At 43.0% G+C, this 19744-nt stretch overlaps 1 protein-coding gene across 2 annotated transcripts in view; it reads right to left on the bottom strand.

The window, feature by feature from the left end:
* Window positions 1-19375, bottom strand: part of COL8A1 (collagen type VIII alpha 1 chain) — a 97236-nt gene extending 77861 nt beyond the window's left edge. For both annotated transcript variants that reach the window (XM_035114578.2, XM_035114579.2), the window contains exon 1: window positions 19310-19375. The gene's annotated coding sequence lies outside the window, so the exon portion shown is untranslated. The remainder of the gene's footprint in view (window positions 1-19309) is intronic.
* Window positions 19376-19744: the final 369 nt, after the last annotated feature.

Below are 19744 nucleotides of genomic sequence, written 5' to 3'. Positions count from 1 at the left end.
AAATAAAATAAAATAATTGATTAAACATTAAAAGCATCCCTAAACAGGGCTGCCTTCAGATGTCTTCTAAAAATCTGGTAGCTGTTTTTCTCTTTGACATCTGATGGGAGGGTGTTCCACAGGGCGGGCGCCACTACCGAGAAGGCTGGTTCCCTGCAACTTGGCTTCTTGCAACGAGGGAACTGCCAGAAGGCCCTCAGCACTGGACCTCAGTGTCTGGGCAGAACGATAGGGGTGGAGATGCTCCTTCAGGTATACTGGACCAAGGCCATTTAGGGCTTTAAAGGTCAGCACCAACACTTTGAATTGTGCTCAGAAACGTACTGGGAGCCAATGTAGATCTTTCAAGAAGGTACATTCAAGTGTTATGTGATCTCGGCGACCGCTCCCAGTCACCAGTCTAGCTGCCGCATTCTGGATTAATGCATGTCCCAAGATTTAGGCCATTCCTGCCGGCCATTTCCTTGTGGTGGAAAATGTGGAAAGGCATATTTGTATGCAGTGCTTCTTTTTAAAAAAATGTTTAGGGGTACTCTCATTTTGACTCAAGAACGTCACCATTTTATAGTTCAAATTGGGTAAATAGTTCAAATTGGGGAAAATAAATACAGTACAGTGGACGCTTGGGTTGCGAACGTGATCCATGCAGGATGCACGTTCGCAACCCGCACATTCCCAACCCGCGTCTGCGCACGCGTGGGTTGTGATTCGTTGCGTCTGTGCATGCGCAAAGTGCAATTTAGTGCTTCTGGGCATACACATGCTGAACCCGGAAGTAATCCGTTCCAGTACTTCCGGGTTCGGCGCGGAGTGCAACCCGAAAGGACATAACCTGCAGGGGACGTAACATGAGGTATGACTGTAAATGGACAAAAGTACAAAGATTCACAAAATGTTTAGAGGTAACCTCTGGCACCCCCTCCCCTGAAAAAAGCACTGTTTGTATGAATATAATTTGCTAGGAGACTGGCTCAAAAAAGAACAGGTAGAACTAAGAACAACTTAACACTCTTTGCCAATGTGTCTGGCTTACTGTACCTACATGCATCTGGCCTTTTTCTTGGCTGACTCAGATATCTGCATTTCTTTGGCACTTCACATTTTGCCTATGCCTAGCCTTTCCACTTATTTTTAAGGAACAAGTATAGACTTGTGGTTAAGGCACCAGGATAGGAATTAACTGATCTGGTTTGTGTTTCTGGTGCTGGTACAGTTTTCCAGTGTTTTTTGCCAAGTGGCTGAAGCTGGAATTCTCCAAAGAGCTCAGCTTCACACACGCAGGGGCAAATTTCCTGAAGTATTCATCAGGCATCATCAAGCGAAGTGACTGTACTTCATATATGAACCACCGATTTTGGGTGCACACCTCAACATCTGTCTGCACCCATTTCTGAAGAAAGAGACTAACGTGATGCAACAGTCTTCATCTTATCAGGAAGAACATAATCCAGTCATCCTTGTCTGTTTTCAAAACATCTATCACATCCCCTCCCCGCCCATGTATAACTGTTTCATGAGTAGCTTGACCAATGAATCAAGTTGTTTGCCTCAGCTGCAAACCACAGGAAAGGGACTAACTGCAAATACTGTGGCTTCATTTAAAACCCCAATATTAATTTAAAATTTTTCTTGGCCAGCCTTTCGGGGCCTGTAGGCACAATGGCAAACTAAAGAAACTGGTGTCTGTGCCACACAAACACCGTAACCAAACACACCCCACAAGCTAGTTTATTGGCTACAAGATAATGCTTCTTTCAAGCTGAATTTTGGTGAGGGGCATAGCTGCCAAGTTCGGGATTGAAAAATCCGGGACCAGCAGCGGCGCGGCACTGGAAGTCGCTTCTACGCATGTCCGGAAGTGCGTAGAAGCGACTTCTGGCGCCGCTCTGCCCATTTCCAAAATGTCCGTAGCGCCAGAAGTCGCTTCTACGCCCTTCCGGACATGCGTAGAAGCGACTTCTGGCGCTGTACTTTTGTCCATTTACAGTCATACCTCATGTTACGTCCCCTGCAGGTTATGTCCTTTCGGGTTGCACTCCGCGCCGAACCCGGAAGTACTGGAACGGATTACTTCCGGGTTCAGCATGTGTATGCCCAGAAGCACTAAATTGCACTTTGCGCATGCACAGACGCAACGAATCACAACCCACGCACTATGCATCTATGCACTTCCGGACATGCGTAGAAGCAAATTCTGGAACTGCGACCATTTTGGAAATGGGCAGAGCGGCACCGGAAGTTGCTTCTACGCACTCCTGGACATGTGTAGAAGCGACTTCCGATGCCGGCGCCACCCGATTTCCAGTGCCCATACATGGGCAGAGCAGCACCAGAAACATGGCCGCCGGCAGGAGCTGCTTTCCGGGGGATTTACGGGATACAAATCCATTCGGGAGACCAGTGGGAAACGGTAAGAAAATACGGGGGTTTCCCGGAAAAAATGGGGTACTTGGCAGCTATGGTGAGGGGAAGGGTCCCTGTGGGTGCCAGGGAAGTCTCCTGTGGGCACATGTATGCCTGTGGGCACCATGTTAGTGACCCTCTGTACCCATATTCATGGGTACTGTGTACTAAAGGCCCATGTACACACCATACCTTTAAAGCATATTCAAAACATGTTCGTTCGCTTAATGAACACTGGCCATGGTAGTTTGCTTCTCACAGAGTTACAATGCCCAGCAGCCTTTAACAAACTACAGTGCCCAGAATTCTTTTAGGAGAGAAAGGTGCTTTGAATGTGCATTAAAGGTATAGTTTGTCCACAATGTCAGTAAACAAAAATCTGACTACATTATGATAGTGTATAATTAAATGTCTTTAATAAAACACATTTTGGTTATTAAAAATACGTTTTGCAACATTTAATAACTTTTTAAAATAAATCTTCTGCAGTATTAATACACATCTGTAACCCTAGCCAAACTGCCGAAATCATCTCACAAACAGCAGACAGGTATCTGTAATAACCTGTTGCAGCAAGAAACAGAATTCTGTGGCCCCCTAATGACTAACCAATATATTGTGGTATGAGCTTTCATGAGCGAAAGCCCACTTCATCAGATGCATGACAAACCACATGGGTGGAGGCAGGAGCAGTGCGGGAACACCACAGAATGGCTCCAATGCTGCTTGTAAGATAGGAAACAAGAGCAAGATTCTGACAGTGAGGATAATAGTTGCTTTCTGTTAACGGTTGCCCATGGTTTGGCCTTGAAAAAAGGCATGGAAAGAAGTTGGCCTATTCATCCCATGCTCTAATAAAACTAGTGATTTGATGCTGAACAGAAAGCAGCTAGCCAATAATACTATTATTACTATTAATTATTTTTGTGTATTACCTGCCCTTCACCCTAGGGTCCCAACAATTTAAAACATTAAAAACAATTTAAAAACCTACAATTACAAAAGAAGTACAGTCAAACCTCGGTTTACACCTACCTCGGCGAGCGACCGCCGCGGACCCGGAAGTGTTTACATCCGGGTTCTGCGGCATCGGATGTGCAGACGCGATCTGCGCAGCGCGTGAGTGCGCAGAAGCGCTCTATCGGCGCTTCGCGCACACACAGAAGCGTGCCTTCAGCGAGCGACCACTTTGGCGAGCGACCACCTCCGCAGAACGGATTGTGGTCGCAAACCGAGGTACCACTGTAATCAAAAGTAACAAAAGTTCATACAATTATTTAGATTTCCAATCTTTCTGCATTAGCAATCTCCAAGGCCGTTTACTAAAAAGAGACTATGTGATGGGATGTGCTTTAGCTGTGCTCGCTGGTGGAACTAACAGTTGCATGAGCATTATTTCAGTCTATTCCTCAGCTAGTTCTTCACCTGCTATTAAATTACAAGCAAAACTTGTGTATACACCCTTGCATGCCAAGAAAGCTTTCTAAAACTTTGTGAGGTTTTCTTTCCCACCCTGTTGGCTGGGTTTTGTTTTGCTCTCTTCCATCATCACCAACTGTCCTTTTAAATGGTTTATGAAGTCTCCCAGATAGATGTCCAACTGCCTATCCCTTCTATAAGGAGCAGCAACTTTCCCAGACATATATTAAAACCAAGAAACAAATATGAAACAAATGGAAAATTGGTTTCGAACAATACCTACCAGGTAGAACGGGGAAACGCCGCAGATATGATGGCAATGGAGAACAGAAGAGAGGTCAACCTTGCTTTATGCAACTGCCAGATCAATGACTAAGTCCAGGATTAATGAGCCATTTGTCCCCCATTCCCTTTACACCATGCTACTTTTTGCAGGAACATATAAGCCCTCTTCAAAACAGATGTGACATAAATCACACACACTCACTCTCCACACATTGCAGATAACACATCACAGGGCTGGAGGGATAGTTGGACACTGCAGAAGACAGAATCACAATTCAAAACGATATTGACAGGCCAGACCCAGGCCGAAAACAACAATTCAACAGAAATCAATGTTAAGTCCTGGCACAAAAAGCCCCAAAGGAACAAGTGTAGTCCGGGGAAGACCTGACTTGGCAGCAGTAAGCATGAATAGGTTCCATGTGTCCTAGTGAGCATGAGTCAGCAGTGTGATATAGCAGCTAAGAAAGCAAATGCAATCTTAGAAAGAGCTAAGAGAAGCAAAATGTCCAGATAACAAGTAGCTTTGTTGCTTTCTTCTGCACTGGTCATATCACACTGGTGTGCTGTGTCTGTTTCTGAGCACCATATTTCAAAGAGAATGACAAACTAGAGCATAACCAGAGGAGGACAACCAGGATGTCTAGGGGTCTGAAAGCTGAGTTGTATGAGGAATGGTTGAAAGACAATGCAGGTCATTCGTGGTCAAAACCAAATCAAACTTAACACACTGATCTGCAATCATTCATAAGCATAGTTCAGACTTGATACATGGTTTGCAGTCTAAACCATGGTTTTAGCATTGAGTCTGCATGAGCCTTAGGCTCCCACCATCAACCCATCTCCTAGCAGCTTTTCTCCTTGTGGTGTCCAAATGCAGGGGACTGTGGCTTGTTCTAACTGTGGTTAGTTGTGTCAATTGATATCCTAACCTTATGCAAGTCAAACCACCCCACAGAGGTCTACCAAGTCTTTTACCTACATAGGTGAGCTTATAACTTTAGCATTCAGCTCCAAAAACATTTGCCACGATAGAAGAGCCATATTATGCTTCTGCACATTCGGGGGGGGTGACATCTCCTAGAGGCTGAGCTCTTTGGGGTCCCTCCAAATTTTTTGAGGAGAGGCTGGGTGCCTCAATGTCTGAAGAAATCAGGGGGCAGAGGACACCAAGCGTGGAGACAAGCATGGTGTGGCTTCAACAGCTGGCTCCTTCTCCTCCTTCTCCTGCCGCACAGGGAAAGGAGGCAGGAAGCAGCCCCTGGGCAAGCAGGGAATTGTGTGCCATGTAGCAGTTCCTGGCTGGTGGCAGCGACAGCAGCAGCAGCAAGAGCTGTCAGCCATTGAAGCCACGCTGTTGTAGCATTTGACTCCGCCCCCTGGCTCCTCCTGGTGTTGCATGCATGACATCAGTCTGCCCCCGCAAACTCCCTCACAAATTGGAGCATCTGTGCACAGCCAAGAGTGCCCATGGACAGATGTGCAACCACATCTGACTTCATAGTTAGCTCTTTCTGCATGATGCAAGCATCAGGCTTTAAGCAGTCATCCATGTTGACAAATTGGCCATTTCCCACCCCACATGGCAAAATATTCGAATTTTGACATAGGAACCCCTCTCCATCCTGCCTCTGACCCCAACCCATCATCATATCACATCCTTGCAACTGTACTATTCCCAAGCACTGAGCTGTATCATTTTTGTTTAGTGCTGAGAAGGCTCCACTCTTGTTTCACCCTGATTGACAGCTGTGGTGGGTTGGCAGCATGCCACTCAGGCCAATCAAGACTCACACTGGGAAGGGACTGGGAAACTTCACAATACCTTTGACCATGGTCAGCATCTCCTTAGAGTAACCATTCCATATGTAATAAAAAAAAGTTTTATTGTATGCTTCTCAGCAGGGCTGGACAAAGCTGTTTAATGGAGAGCACAGAGCTCTTTGATGATCCCAAGTCTTTCAGTTTGAGGTTGTGGCCGTGTCGCCTTTGAAGCTAAAGATATGATTTATTACTTATGAAAAACCAAAGAATCAGCTTTGGCCTGGACTGTTTTTGGAAAGCTCACTTTTCAACATTGCCTTGTTCTTCACTTCCAGCGCACATTGACAAGTAATGGCATTTCTGGAACAACTAAAACATGAGGGACTTTCTTCCTAAAGTCCAAATTAGCATTCTCTGTAGCAAACAATGTGAACGCTACTATGGCACATTTCATCTGCTGGCCAAGTGGAAATGAGCAGCGAGTTATTTCTTTCCTCTTTCAAAGAATGTGCTTTATAAGAAGTAGATGCCAGCGGAAGGTGCTGGCTTAACTGTTCTAAAGTGGAGCTGAATTAAATTTAGCATAAAGTAGGATCGGGCCAATTCTCCTTAGTTAAATTTGCTTATGAAGAAAGAAAGAATTTATGTCCATCTAATTTGGCTTCCTCCCTTACAAATGCTGCTGGGCTGTGATTTGGGGGAGTGGGGTAGGGAATCCATAATATTAAAGTGTTGCATTTGGCAAGCTGAGTCTTAACATGAAAGCTTAAAATTCCTCAGGGAGACTTAAGATTTAGGGGACAATCAAAGCCACACAGAGAGAAAGAGAGAGTGTGCATTGTGCTCATTGCCATAGACAGCTGGGGCTGCATGGTCCCCTGAATTTTAGAAAAAATGAAATGCACACATTTCTATAGCACAGTAGTATCCCACTTCACATACTACTTGTGCAAACAGGCAAGGAGAGAAGACAGAGGCTAAGAAACAGTCTTCTTGGCCCTGCCCACAGGTCACACAGTTCCACCCCAGTCCTGCCACCCACGCTTTAGCATAGCCACCCGAAGGCCATCCTTTGCATGGAGGCTTCCCTAGATACTGGAACTCTGCATGATCTGTGTTCTGGGGAAGCATGCAGATCAATACTAAAATAGCAAAGCCTCTCTCCCTCCCCGGACACACAGCCATGCTAACACATGGACAGCAGGCCCAGGACTGTGGTGGGGGGACCAAAAGTGCAGCTCCTAGTCCCTTTCCACTCATTTCCCCTCTTTGAAAGGAGAAAAGAGGAGAGCTACTGCGAATTCTGGATGTGCCCCGCTGGTGGGGGGCGTGTCCGGGTTTTTGATCCCCAGAATATGGCAACCCTATGAAAAGGGTTGCCCACTCCTGTGTTAAAGGACGCTTCTTCCACCTCTTTGCCATTTTGGTGATTCCTAAACATGGAATCCATTTTAAAGCACATTGTGGGTATATCCCTTCCATGATTATTTAGGACTTTTATATCTTCAGAGAGTCCCAGCAAAGACCACAGTCAGGATGCTCATGTCAGTAGAACTTCACAGATATCACCCAAATCACATAACCCCTGAAGATTTCTCTGATGAAAATAGGGATGTCCTATTTATTCCATAATAATACTGATAGTCATTTTATTATTTATACCCCGCTGATCTGATTGGGTTTTCCCAGCCACTCTGGGTGGCTTTCAACATATATAAAAATATAATAAAACATTTTTTTAAAAAAAAACCTTCCCCATACAAGGCTACCTTCAGATGTCTTCTAAAAGCCTTGGCTCAGGGGTCGTATAATCGTATCCCATAGAAATGCTGGAAAACTGAATACAATAGCTGTGCACAAATGTTTTCCCAGAACTCTACACCCTCAACAGTGGGCAGAGAAACTGCAGGGATTGTTTCATCAAATTTCTCCAGGGGAGAAGAAATTCTCCAACAGCTTATCGGTGTCAACGCTCCCTATTAGCACTAGTAGCTGCCAAGGCTTCTCTCCCCCCCCTTCCCCTCAGGTTTTCTCTCCCCTTCCCACATCCTTTATTTTATGTTGCCACTGCCCTGGCAACAGCAGCAACTATTTCTGCGACCTAGTCACCATTTTTACATCTTTAACAGTCGTCTAGATCTAGCATCATTCCAGGATATTTTGGTGTGTGTGTGTGTGTGTGTGTGTGTTGTTTTGAGAGGAGTGGGAAGGTAATGGCAGCCAATTTTTAAAAATGGTGAGGAATATTTACAAAAAGTCAGCCATGGCCTTTTCTCCTTGGCGAGTGGGATAAGAAAAAGAGACATCTCAGAAAAAATGTCTTCTAAGAAATTTCAGCTCAGCTCTACTGAATATCTCTTGATCATTCTGCAGCTGCCTGAGGCAAGCAGCCAAATTCTATTTTTCTGCCTGTATGATGGATCACAACTCTGCATAGAACTGGAGTGGAGGCATAAAAACTAAGGTGATGAGAACTGAAGAACAAAAGTTGGAGTCAAATGTGTGGCAGTGAAAACAGATATTCCACCCCTACCCCACCCGGCTTCTATAGTACTTGAACGTATAGAAAGTTACAGGATTGCAGCAGGAACTTAGGGGACATGCACTGTTTGGAAACAAATCAGTATGGCTTCTCCAAAACATATGTAGGCGCAGACAGCATGGAAAGTGGGATCGCGTATAACTGCCCTGCTACGGCCATGAGCACAAATCATAATGAATGCACATTAAAAATATGTCTGGTAGGATAAAGCCCAAGATATTTAAACCTACTAAATCAAAAGATATTCAATAAGACAAACAGGGGATTCGCTAATTTTAAGAATAATTTTTTTAAAAATGGAAAACTTGCCAAATAATCAATAGGCCATGGAGATCAGTATGCCATTAGACCACCAGGAAAAAGGAAGGTGATACCACAGAGATTCAGCAGAGAAGCTGAATGAATGAAATACTGTAATGGAATTCATGCCAGAATTCTGAAAGAAAGAACATGAACTTGATGTAACTAATTTGAATTTGAAGTAACTAATGCCTCATGAACTGCAAGAAGATCAAATCTACCCATTCTTAAGGAAATCAGCCCCGAGTGCTCACTGGAAGGACAGATCCTGAAGCTGAGGCTCCAATACTTTGGCCACCTCATGAGAAGAGAAGACTCCTTGGAAAAGACCCTGATGTTGGGAAAGATGGAGGGCACAAGGAGAAGGGGACGACAGAGGACAAGATGGTTGGACAGTGTTCTCGAAGCTACCAACATGAGTTTGACCAAACTGCGGGAGGCAGTGGAAGACAGGAGTGCCTGGCGTGCTCTGGTCCATGGGGTCACAAAGAGTCAGACACGACAAAACAACAACAAAAATGCCTCAAATATGTAACTATCCTGATATCTTGTGATGAAGGACAGTATTTTATTTGTTTATTTGTTTATTAAAACAAACAACAACAACAACAACAACAACCTGCCATTAATATTGAAGAATAAGAAGTTGCTATCTGAAACACAGTACATACTGTACATACTGAAATACTGTACATACAACAGGCCTCAGTTCAGCAGTTTGCAAAAACAGACATGGGTTCTGAATGTAGGTTCTGAAATACAGCACTGACTGATATCAACTGAGTTTGTTGTTGGGAGACAGGTATATTTTGAGACGGCAGGCAATCCTGTATTGATCTCTGCTTTAATGAAAACCACCAGCTCAGAGAGCAGAATACAAGACCCAGGGGACAAGGCATTATGCGAAAACTAGCCCTATATAAATATAATCCTAAGAATGTTGACAGACACAGTAGTCATAATGCAACCACACCCGCATTTGCAGCATATATTCAAACCACTATGGTACCTCTTTAAACAGTCATAACTTCCCCCAAATAATCCTGGGGGTTGTAGTTTGTTAAGGGTGCTGAGAGGGATTGATTGTTAAAACACTCAGAGAATTGCAGCTCTGTGAAGGAGAATAGGGGGTCTCCAACTAACTCTCAGCACACTTAACAAACTACAGCCCCCAGAATTTATTGCAGGAAAGCCATGGCTGTTTACAGCAGTGTCAGAGCACTTTCCGTTTATCATGTGAAGGTTGCCCAAATTCAGTAGTTATTGTCGGAAGGTTGCTTTGGTTACTGCTGCACTGGCAGGGCCTAGTTTGCAGAGTGTTTTTGGCTACCAGGAACTCTCTTGTCATATGAGCGCCTTCCTACTGCAGTTGTGGAGAAGACCTTGGAACAAATGATCCAAGACAAATGCACAGACATAGCAGTCATCCACTTACTGTGTACTCGCAGCCTTGGGAATAGAGTGTGCAGCCTTAACACTGCAAGCTGTTGGCCACCCAGCCAGGCAGCAGAGAGAAGTGGAAAACAGAACACCAGTTAATTCTCAGAACAAGAGGGCTAGATGCAGTCAGTATCTCACCCCCTCACCAGAACCAGAAATGAATAACTTTTGCATGGATCTAAAGGTATTTGCGTGCTGTCATGGGGTTCTTGCGACTACTCTAGAGTAACGACGCTCCGCATGCTTGTCTTTAAACAGTTTTTATTAGTGCAGTCTATTTACAGTGAGACAGGTGTGTAAAACATGTCTGCTCATTCCGATGCAGAATCCGGCACTGCCCCCCCCCCACGTGATCTTCTCCAACATAGGAGTCTTGGTACAGTGAATCTCCTCCCTTTCTTTCTCCTGCGTAATTCCGGAACCGGAGGAAAGGGTCTACGCTCCATGCTTTCCTTTTCCCCATTCTCTCCCTCTCTTTCCTCCATCCTGTGTAGCCGGGGCTCTCCCATGCTGCTGGAGCCCTGGCTCGCTCTCTCCACTTCCTGACTGGCCTCCTCGGAGCCCTCGCTTCCATCACTGCTTGGGGAGGAGCTACTTCTGATGCAAGGGGGAGGTTCTCTGTACTTTCTTCCCCTTACACGTGCCATGGGTTATGTCCATGATACAAATTTAAGCCAACTCCATCCCAACAATCAACCCAACCCTGCCATAAAGAAAAGTCTCAGAAAATAAGCATCGTATTTCAAGAGGTGTCACAGAAAGTGCCTATAATACAAACTTGGGTTTAAGCTGCTCTGTTCTGTTTTTATGCTATGTGTTTTTAGAATCTGAATTTTGAGAAGCTCTGAAACTGTCTTCTTTCTTTTTAAATACTTCTGATACTGCCTTTCGCACAACCACAAAGGCGGTGTGCAAACATATATATTCTATGGTTCAAATCCCCCACTCAGCCACAAGAACCTTGGCTAGTCACTGCACTCTAAACTACCACAGGGTGTTGAGGATAATACAGAGAGGGTAGAGAGGCTATCCTGAGGAACTTCTGGAATAAATGTAATGTAATGAAAGAAGGAAAAACTCTTTCTCATCACCGCTAATTGTCTTCTGCAAAACTTCAGATAAATTATGTAATTTTGCATGCCTTTACAGAACTCATCTTCCTTTGACAGAATTACATGGGTAAATTACCACTAACTCATCTATGAAATTCTGCTGGCAAACAGCAGCCACATAGGGTTGGGTAAGAAATATATTTTCCATTCCAAAAACAACTGCAAACTTATTATTTCTTTTCAACTGGGAGAAATTTGATCTTTTAAGCGTTTTGGTGGGTTCTTTTGAAACCGAAATTTCAGAAACATTTGAGATGAAACATTCCAATATGACATTTTTAAAAAATGTGTAAATGTTTTATTTTGTTTGGACATTTTGGAGACATTTTGTTTTGACTTGCCGAAACAAAATGTTTTGACTCAACACTCATTGGCTTAAGAGAGGCCTAAAGCCTGCATTTTTGGAACATGCTCAGCTAATAACTATTTCAAGACACCATTAGAGGGATCACTCAGCACATCATCAAAATCTTCAAGTGGAGAGTTGAAATCTCAGTCAAACTGTAGGCCTTGGGGTGGTTCATCTCAACTGGCCAGCTGCAAATAACAATCACAACTAGTCTGCCTCTGTCTCAGGGATTTTTCATCCTTACATGACTTTTTACTGCTTGGCTTCTGTAACAAAGAAGCACAACAATTTGCTGTAGGTAGCAACCTGCTCCAAAGAAATGGTTACGATCACTCATTAGATTTAGGCAAGAATTGGTTTAAATGCAGCCTGCTTCTATGGCAGAATGAGATAATACATCCTAGCCATCCCAGGATGAATGCTGTTAAACCACTGGGTTGTATATAGGGATGGGCTAATCTGTCAGTTTTGGTTTCTCACAGTTTCTTAAGTTCAGGACTTCACACTTCCACATCAGTTTGCAATTTAAAGTGTTTGTGAAAATCAGCATTTGAGCCCAACTTTCTGCTAAGAAGCACAATTTTTGATGCATTTTTGCCTAATATACACATTTCTGCAAAGCATTTCCCCATAAAGTAATGCTATTTTCATTTATCTATGCATGGTACATGGACTGGTACATGATATCTTGACATCCTGTTGTCATATTATACAGCAGTCAAGTTTGCAGCCCTCATGACTAAAGCAAATTTAAACAAAATAAGAGGATGAAGCTAAACATGGAGGTAGAATAAAGGTTTTAAAAATTGCTTAGCTTTCCAATCGAGAATAAGATGTGTGTAACACAAGCCTATGCATGTTTATTCATAAAGAAGTTTACAAATGCAACCTAAGTCTTTGGCCAGATCATGTCCCATGAAAGCACAACTTACAAAGGAGTGACACTAGCAGTTCCAGATGGTTCGGTTCTGTTGCGCTCAGCTATCATATAAAATATGAAGCCCTCAACTTGTTTTTTGATCTCTCTGGACTGCAATTCAATTCTGTGCGTAGAATAAGTCAAGTCAAAACACTGCAGCATGACCAATTCATTAGATCATTAAAATGGCAAAAAGAATCTTACATCTTCCTGTCTTCTGTAACTCCTAATTCAGCTTGATGAAATGTGGCACATGTAAACAAAACGGCTTGCAAAGCAGTGTCTTAATGTGGGAAAACAAGTTTGTGTGTTTCCCTGCATATTTAAAGCTATTAGTTTGTCTGGTAAAAATCACCACTAGTAAACACTATCACTTTTGCCCCTTGATATAAACCACAAACAGAACTGATCAAGGCACCAGAAGTGAGAAGTGACAAGGTACAAGGGGTGGGAACCCTGTGACCCTCCAATTCTTCTTGGACTCCAACTCCCATCAGCCTCAGTGAGCATTTGCTAAAGGTCAGGGAAGGTGGGAGCTGGAGTCAAACAACATCTGGAGGACTGCGGGTTCCTCACCCCTGCATTAAAGCAAAAAACTCTTAAGAAACTTGTTAGTCTGAAATAGGTCACTTGTGCAGATTAATATCAGCATTCACCAACTTGGTATCCTATAGATGGTTTGGACTAAATCTTCCATCAGCCCCAGCCAAACATCTGGAGGACACCAGACTGACTAGATAGTGGAAGAATGCCAATGAGAACGTTGTACATGCATTCTAGCCAATATGTGGTTCCAGTCAAATGACACACATCAAAAACGTACATTTATGAAAACAATCTTACAGGATGCCTGGTCATGGTATTGGTTCAGCCTAGTAGGATAACGTCTGAGGGCAGGAAGTGGGCAACATATCAGGAGAGCACATTGCAGGTGGTAACACCTGAAACCAAATCTTGGCTCAACTGGACAGTGATCAGAAATCTGTTTCTAACGGGAAAGCCCTGAATCACACAATACAGAAGAGGGCTCTTTTGAGTATCTGTCAAGACCCTTTCTCATATCGCTGAATAACTAAAGCTGGTTTCACATAAGGGGTGTTTAAATGAACCCCCACTTCTACATCCATGCCAACATCCAATGAATGTGTGATAAGGAGCAAAAAAATTACCCACTGGCCATGACACTCAGACCCATAGTGGCCAGGAAAGCAAGCAGCCCCACACATACAGCTTTCATGCCCAAGTTCTTCCAGCAGACTGGGAGTGAAGGAACTTTACATGTTTGTAGGGTAATTTTCTCACAAATGTTGAACACTGTCGCAGGGCATGGTTGGCATGCATGTCAGAGTGCAAGGGGAGTGGTCAGTAGACACATTTCTGCTATCCACTCACAATTTATTAAATTCCTGACATTGCTCATCTGAACTAAAGCCAAGGTATTTTTCTGAGAAATTATCTTGTCCCCCACTTTTTCTCACTCCCCTAAAAAATGAAGACTACACTGCACAATTATCTCCAAATATTCTCCACCATTTTAGTTCATTTTTCGTGGTGACCATTCTCCCCCACCCCACTGCCCTGGAAGATGCAAAATGATGGCCATGCTGCCATGACAATTGCCTATGTTGCCAGTGAGCAGCAACAGCAATCTCACACACCCACACCCCATAAGAAATAAACAGAAGTTGTGTTAGTACCACTGCTAAAGGTGAGCCCCACTCCTAACAACCTGATGGAGAGTTTCTCCTCACTCTAGAGAAGCTTGTCGAAATTGTCCCTCAGTTTCACCACCCACATATAGGCTGGAGAATTTTGAGAGACCATCGGCACACAACACTAGACCACTGTGGATTTAGATGAATTGACTTTTGAGACAGAGAGGTAGGAGTTTCAGGTAGGTTTGAGTCTAAGTATCTCTCATTGTAGGCATTAAGCACTGCCTGGAACTTTTTGGACCTCACATTCCTGTCATGGGCTGACCAAGTCAGAACAAGGCAGGTGGATTATTTCCTGAGTACCCAGGGGAGGGCTCCAGTGGGGTGGGGAAGTCTCTGCCACAGTTGGGGCAGCCTGAGATGAGGAAGCTGGGGAGAGTCCAAGTGGGGAAGATTCCTTCAACCTGCACTCTTGCCTTACCTGTCTTCACAATGTGAGCCACTAGCCCCGTCTCCCTCCCTCTCTCTTTTTTTTAAATTTTAAAAAGCTTTATTTCTTATTTTTTTTAAAAAAGTTACATACATACAAACCACATAATCAACCAAATCAACGCAAAAAAGTAAACACAAATGTAACTGCAAATAATATATACACCAAATTATACACCAAAACTCTGAAGAGCAGAAACAAAGCAAAAGAGAAGAAAAAAATGAAGAAGAAAAGAAAAAAAGCAAAAAGAGAGAAGATTAAAAAAAAACAAGAAAAAAAAACAAGAAAGGAAAAAAAAGAAAAAAAAGAGAAAAAAGAGAAAAAAGAAAGAAATGCATATATGTATATATACATATATTTAAAAATAAGAATAAAAGAGTAAATAAAGGGTGGGAAAACAAGGGTGGGAAAACAAGGAAGAGGAAGACAGGGAAAATAAAAAATGGTGAGAAACGGTATATCAACAATCGGAAGTTCTTTTATTTGCCCCGTCTCCCTCTCCACAGCTGTTTCACACCACCCACCACAGCATCGCCAGACACTAAAAGTATTCCTGCCTCTCCACTTTGTATATTTTTTTCCTGCTACTGAGGAATGCTCCCTGATGCTATTAGACATCACTGTGCAAAATCAACACTGTGTGATCTCCACAATCGGGACCAGTGGAAGATTCCCATGGAAGGTTGTTCTGGGTGGCCTGTCTAATTTTGTGTGATTCCATGCTCCCCATGACAGCCATTTTTTGTTATCCACTCTCCCCTGGAACTATTTTGTACCTGGAACCCTCACAGCACACTCTCAAAATTGAAAATGTGCCCATTGGTCCAAAAAGGTTAGCAACCATTGTGCTAAACCATAGTTTAGTGTTACACCTGGGTGAATATCGTGGAGCAGGGAGCCTTTACTGTAAAGAATGCTGAAATTAAATCAAAGTGTTTTACCCAACAAAGCAGGGTCCCCCCCTTTCATTCAATGGGCCTTCAACAAACAGAACAGGCCTTCAACGAAAGACTGAGAAAACCACAGAGAGAAACAAATTAATACTGTATATCCATATGAAAAGAACTATGGACTATGGATAACATTCTGGCAGGAGAATATCCACCGGGAAAGCTGCAGTTCACTTTGCCTTCTTTGAAACCCAACAGTTAGAATTCAAGAGGGCTCAAAGCAAGTAAGAAAGCTGTAATTTTGGAATTTATGTGGAAATTACAATCATCCCCCTAATACAGTATAATAGCTAACAGCCTTAAACATAGGGGAAGCAAATGTTTAAAATGACTACATATCACAATGAAATAAACGGCTGACTTTTCTTTGAACTCCAGCGAATTGTTGAGAGAGCCAGAACACTACAGCTAGGACATTTGGAGAGCGTGAGAGGGAAGGAAAATCTTCTGAACAGAAAATATGGAGCAAACTGTAAAACAGGTCAAAATACTATTCTGTCATAGAGAATGTTCATCCAACTTGGATGGTTTTACAAGAAGACTGGAGAAATTCATGAAGGATAAGGCTATCTCAATGGCTATTAGCCATCATGGCTATGCTCTGCCTTCACAAGCAGAGGCAATAATGCTTCTGAATACAAGTTGCTGGAAACCACAGGAGAGGAAAGGGCTCCTATGCTCCAGTTTGGCCACTGTTGAAGATGCTGGGCAAGATGGGCCATTGACCTCATCCAGCTGGCTCTTCTTATGCTCTATTATGCAAGAGGCATTCAAATTCTAGGTTGGTTCTAGGCCCAATTATACTCCAAGCTGAAATAAGTGGGGCTTAGGGGTGTCAACTTGAATAAAGTTGGGACAGGTAAGCCTTGCCTTGCATAATCGATCACATGACATGGCGCGCGCACACACTGTGTTAATGACAATGCCCATCAACTTTGGGGGGACCCAGCCCCCTCAAATATTTTATTGGGGGGGCGAAGGGACCTCGGCCCCTAGGAGTTGGCTCCTATGGCGGGACTTATGTAAGCCATGACTAACAAGTCCCATTGATATCCATAGGTTGACTCTACATATGACTAAGTCTGGACCCAACCCGCTTTCCACAGTGAGGTGTTGAACAATGGAGTAAGTATATTCCAGGAAATCACAGGTCACATCTGTAACATACATTCAAAGCACTCTGGTTCCAGTTTAAGAGTCATGGCTTCCCCCCCCCCCCGAATCCTGGGAACTGTAGTGTGTTAAGAGAGTTGGAAGTTGTTCGGAGACCCTTGGCAAGCTACAATTCCCATGATTCTTTGGAAGAAGACTTGTCACGTAGTGGAATGAAAGTGCTTTAAATATGTGGTGTGGATGTGGCCACAGCAGTCCTGTGCACACCAACACCCCGTGTCCAACTGGAGTGCTGGGAAATTGATGAGAATACCACCCTTTTACAAAATGGTACATTTGTGTTCCACTTCTGTGCTCTTTTCTTGATCTAACTCAACAGCCTTTCCTGCATTGACCTCACTCTATAGATGGATTTCAGTGCCGATTCTGCCCTAAATCTATGGTTCTAACAAGCTGCTCTCTTCCCTCCCCCAAAACACATTTGGAGATAGATAATCATTTCTGAAGCTGGGCACTGCTTAATTTCCTCTGGTCAGTCCAATGCTGAAAAGTGACACTTGAGATTCAAGGACCCGCCCCCCGCGATAAATAAAAGACACAGTGACACATGAATTTAGGTTAATGGTTAAAACTGCTTAATTTCCTCTGGTCAGTCCAATGCTGAAAAGTGACACTTGTCTGAACTCCTGACCTATTATTCAAGGCAGGAAAGGCACCTGTAGGAGAGCTTAGTTTGTATCAGGAATATTCCTCTTTGCAAATCAAAAATCTGCCACTACACACTACAAAAGCAAACAAACCAGCTCGATTTACAACAGCGTCTCACTTTCAACACATGCAGCTATTCTGTGTTAAACACATTTTGTCAAGTGTTTCCTTCTGGGAATACTACTTGAAGTACATTTTCAGACATATTTGGTTAAGAAAAACTTGCATGATAAATGGAATTTCACAGTAGGCTCTTATTTTAACCTGAATTCTTCAGATAGCGCATTCCTTAAATTATAGTCTTGCAAGTTTTCCCCCCTCAGTTGTATGTGGTTTGTTTCATTTTATTATTTTTGCTAAAGACTAAAACTTGATTATCAATATCTATGCAAATAATAATAATAAAGAGTGTGCTCAAACAACAGTTTAAGAATAAGGAAATAATTTAGGAAAGTAGTGAGCTATTCTTGTCCAAAAAAATTTGTGTGCACAATTTGTTTTTCAAAAAGTACAGATTCGCCCCCCCCCCTTCCATATCTAAAGCTTAGCAAAATGTTCTGTACTTTAATAGCAATTTCAGAGGACATCAGACACTTATGTAACTTTCGGTTGGACTTCTTCCTGCTACTATGAGATAAAATTTCAGTTGCTTACTCTATAAAAATAATTGCAATGCTTACTGTATCAAACCACACCTCCCAAACTAAATTAATACAGAGTTTGTGGCATCCCACCAACTGTGTGGCTGCATTCAGAGAGAAACTGTGTGAAATAATATTCAGTCATAGCAAAGCAGGGTTCAGAAAAGGAATGAAATGGCATGGATCTACCTTAAAATGTTATATATAAAGCTATGCAGCCCTTGTTTTTATGGATACAGTTAACTGCCCCTGCTTACACAGTACTAATTCCTGATCACTTGTGCTTCTATGCAGGCATTCCTGGATTAGGGTTTATATGGTGAAATTCCTTTAGAAAGGGGACTTATATGGCTAATGCCTTGGCTCACTTGCAGTGTGAGAATTGCCCCTAGAAAATGAAATGCATTTCATTCTGTGGACAGACAATTAGAGGGGTGCATTTAAGAAATGCTTTCCAAAGCCTCCGTTTTTAATGTCTCTAATTCAGTGCCAGCACTCTTTCTTTTGAGCCTAGAATATGTAAACATAACTGGCTCACTGTTGGCCCCTTCCTAAGGAACATGTGGAAGATCTATTGCTTTATGCTGCTACACAGGCAGAGATATCTAACGCAATTTATCCCTTAAGAAGGTGCAGCTTGTCCTATATTTTCAGGAATTGGGACTTCGACCTCGAGGCATATTCTCAAGGTTCCTGGCTTGACAACTTCTCTCCGTTGTCAAACACCCACCTGACCGCTGTTCCTCCACGAAGGCAGCAATCCAAACATGCCTTATTTGCAAAGCAATAAAATGTGTGAAAAGATGCTCTTTCCAAAAGTTATGAGGAAGCTTTCCCAGATATGACAACAGGCCCTTTTCCTGGTATTAAGGAAAATCTTTGCACTTCTTGAAAGCGCACATTTTTGTTGATAACTTAATGACAGTAAGATAGTTTAACATAACAACAGAATTTTAAAATGTTAAATAACATTTCCAGGCATGCTGCTTTAGATATATATATATAATAGAGAAAGGAAAAACACAACCACAGATGTTATACATTTCCTAGTAATTTAAACCATTTTCTTTCATTGTTAAAACAACAGTTTGCTACTTGTCAGTTGAAAAATACTGACAAAGCATCCTCCCCCCCCCAATAGGATTATCAGCAATGCTGCCGCATGTCACACAACAACATCTGGATGCAGCTGAAGCATTTGAGACAGGAGCATTCTTACCTTGAGTTTGCAAGGTCTCAAAGAGGGGAGATCACTGGCTCACCACGCTGGGAAGACTGAAAGAGTGCTCTGATCAACTGCCGGTAGCATGCAGTTAGCTTTTATGTCCAGGTGGGAGGAGCTGCTGTTCAAAGTAGGTGGGCAGAGAGCAGAGTCAGGCAGTAGCCAGAGGCGACTAGCAGAATAAATACTTTGCTTTAAGGGATGAAGAGGGTGTCTGGCACCTGGGGGAGGGAGAATAGCATCCTGATTTAAAGCAGATCCACACCATGCACTTAAAGCACACCCAATGCCTATTTAAAGCACATGATGTCTTCCCCACCAAGGATCCTGGGAACTGTAGTTTGTTACGGGTACTGGAAATTATAGTTCTATGGAGGAATTTACAGTTTCCAGGATTCTTGGGGGGGTGTGTGTCATGTACTTTAACTACAT

The sequence above is a fragment of the Zootoca vivipara genome, chromosome 4 (assembly GCF_963506605.1).
Source record: "Zootoca vivipara chromosome 4, rZooViv1.1, whole genome shotgun sequence".
In the NCBI taxonomy this organism is placed as follows: domain Eukaryota; kingdom Metazoa; phylum Chordata; class Lepidosauria; order Squamata; family Lacertidae; genus Zootoca; species Zootoca vivipara.
Note: the sequence above shows the minus strand (reverse complement) of the source record. Positions and strands in the feature narration are given on the sequence as shown.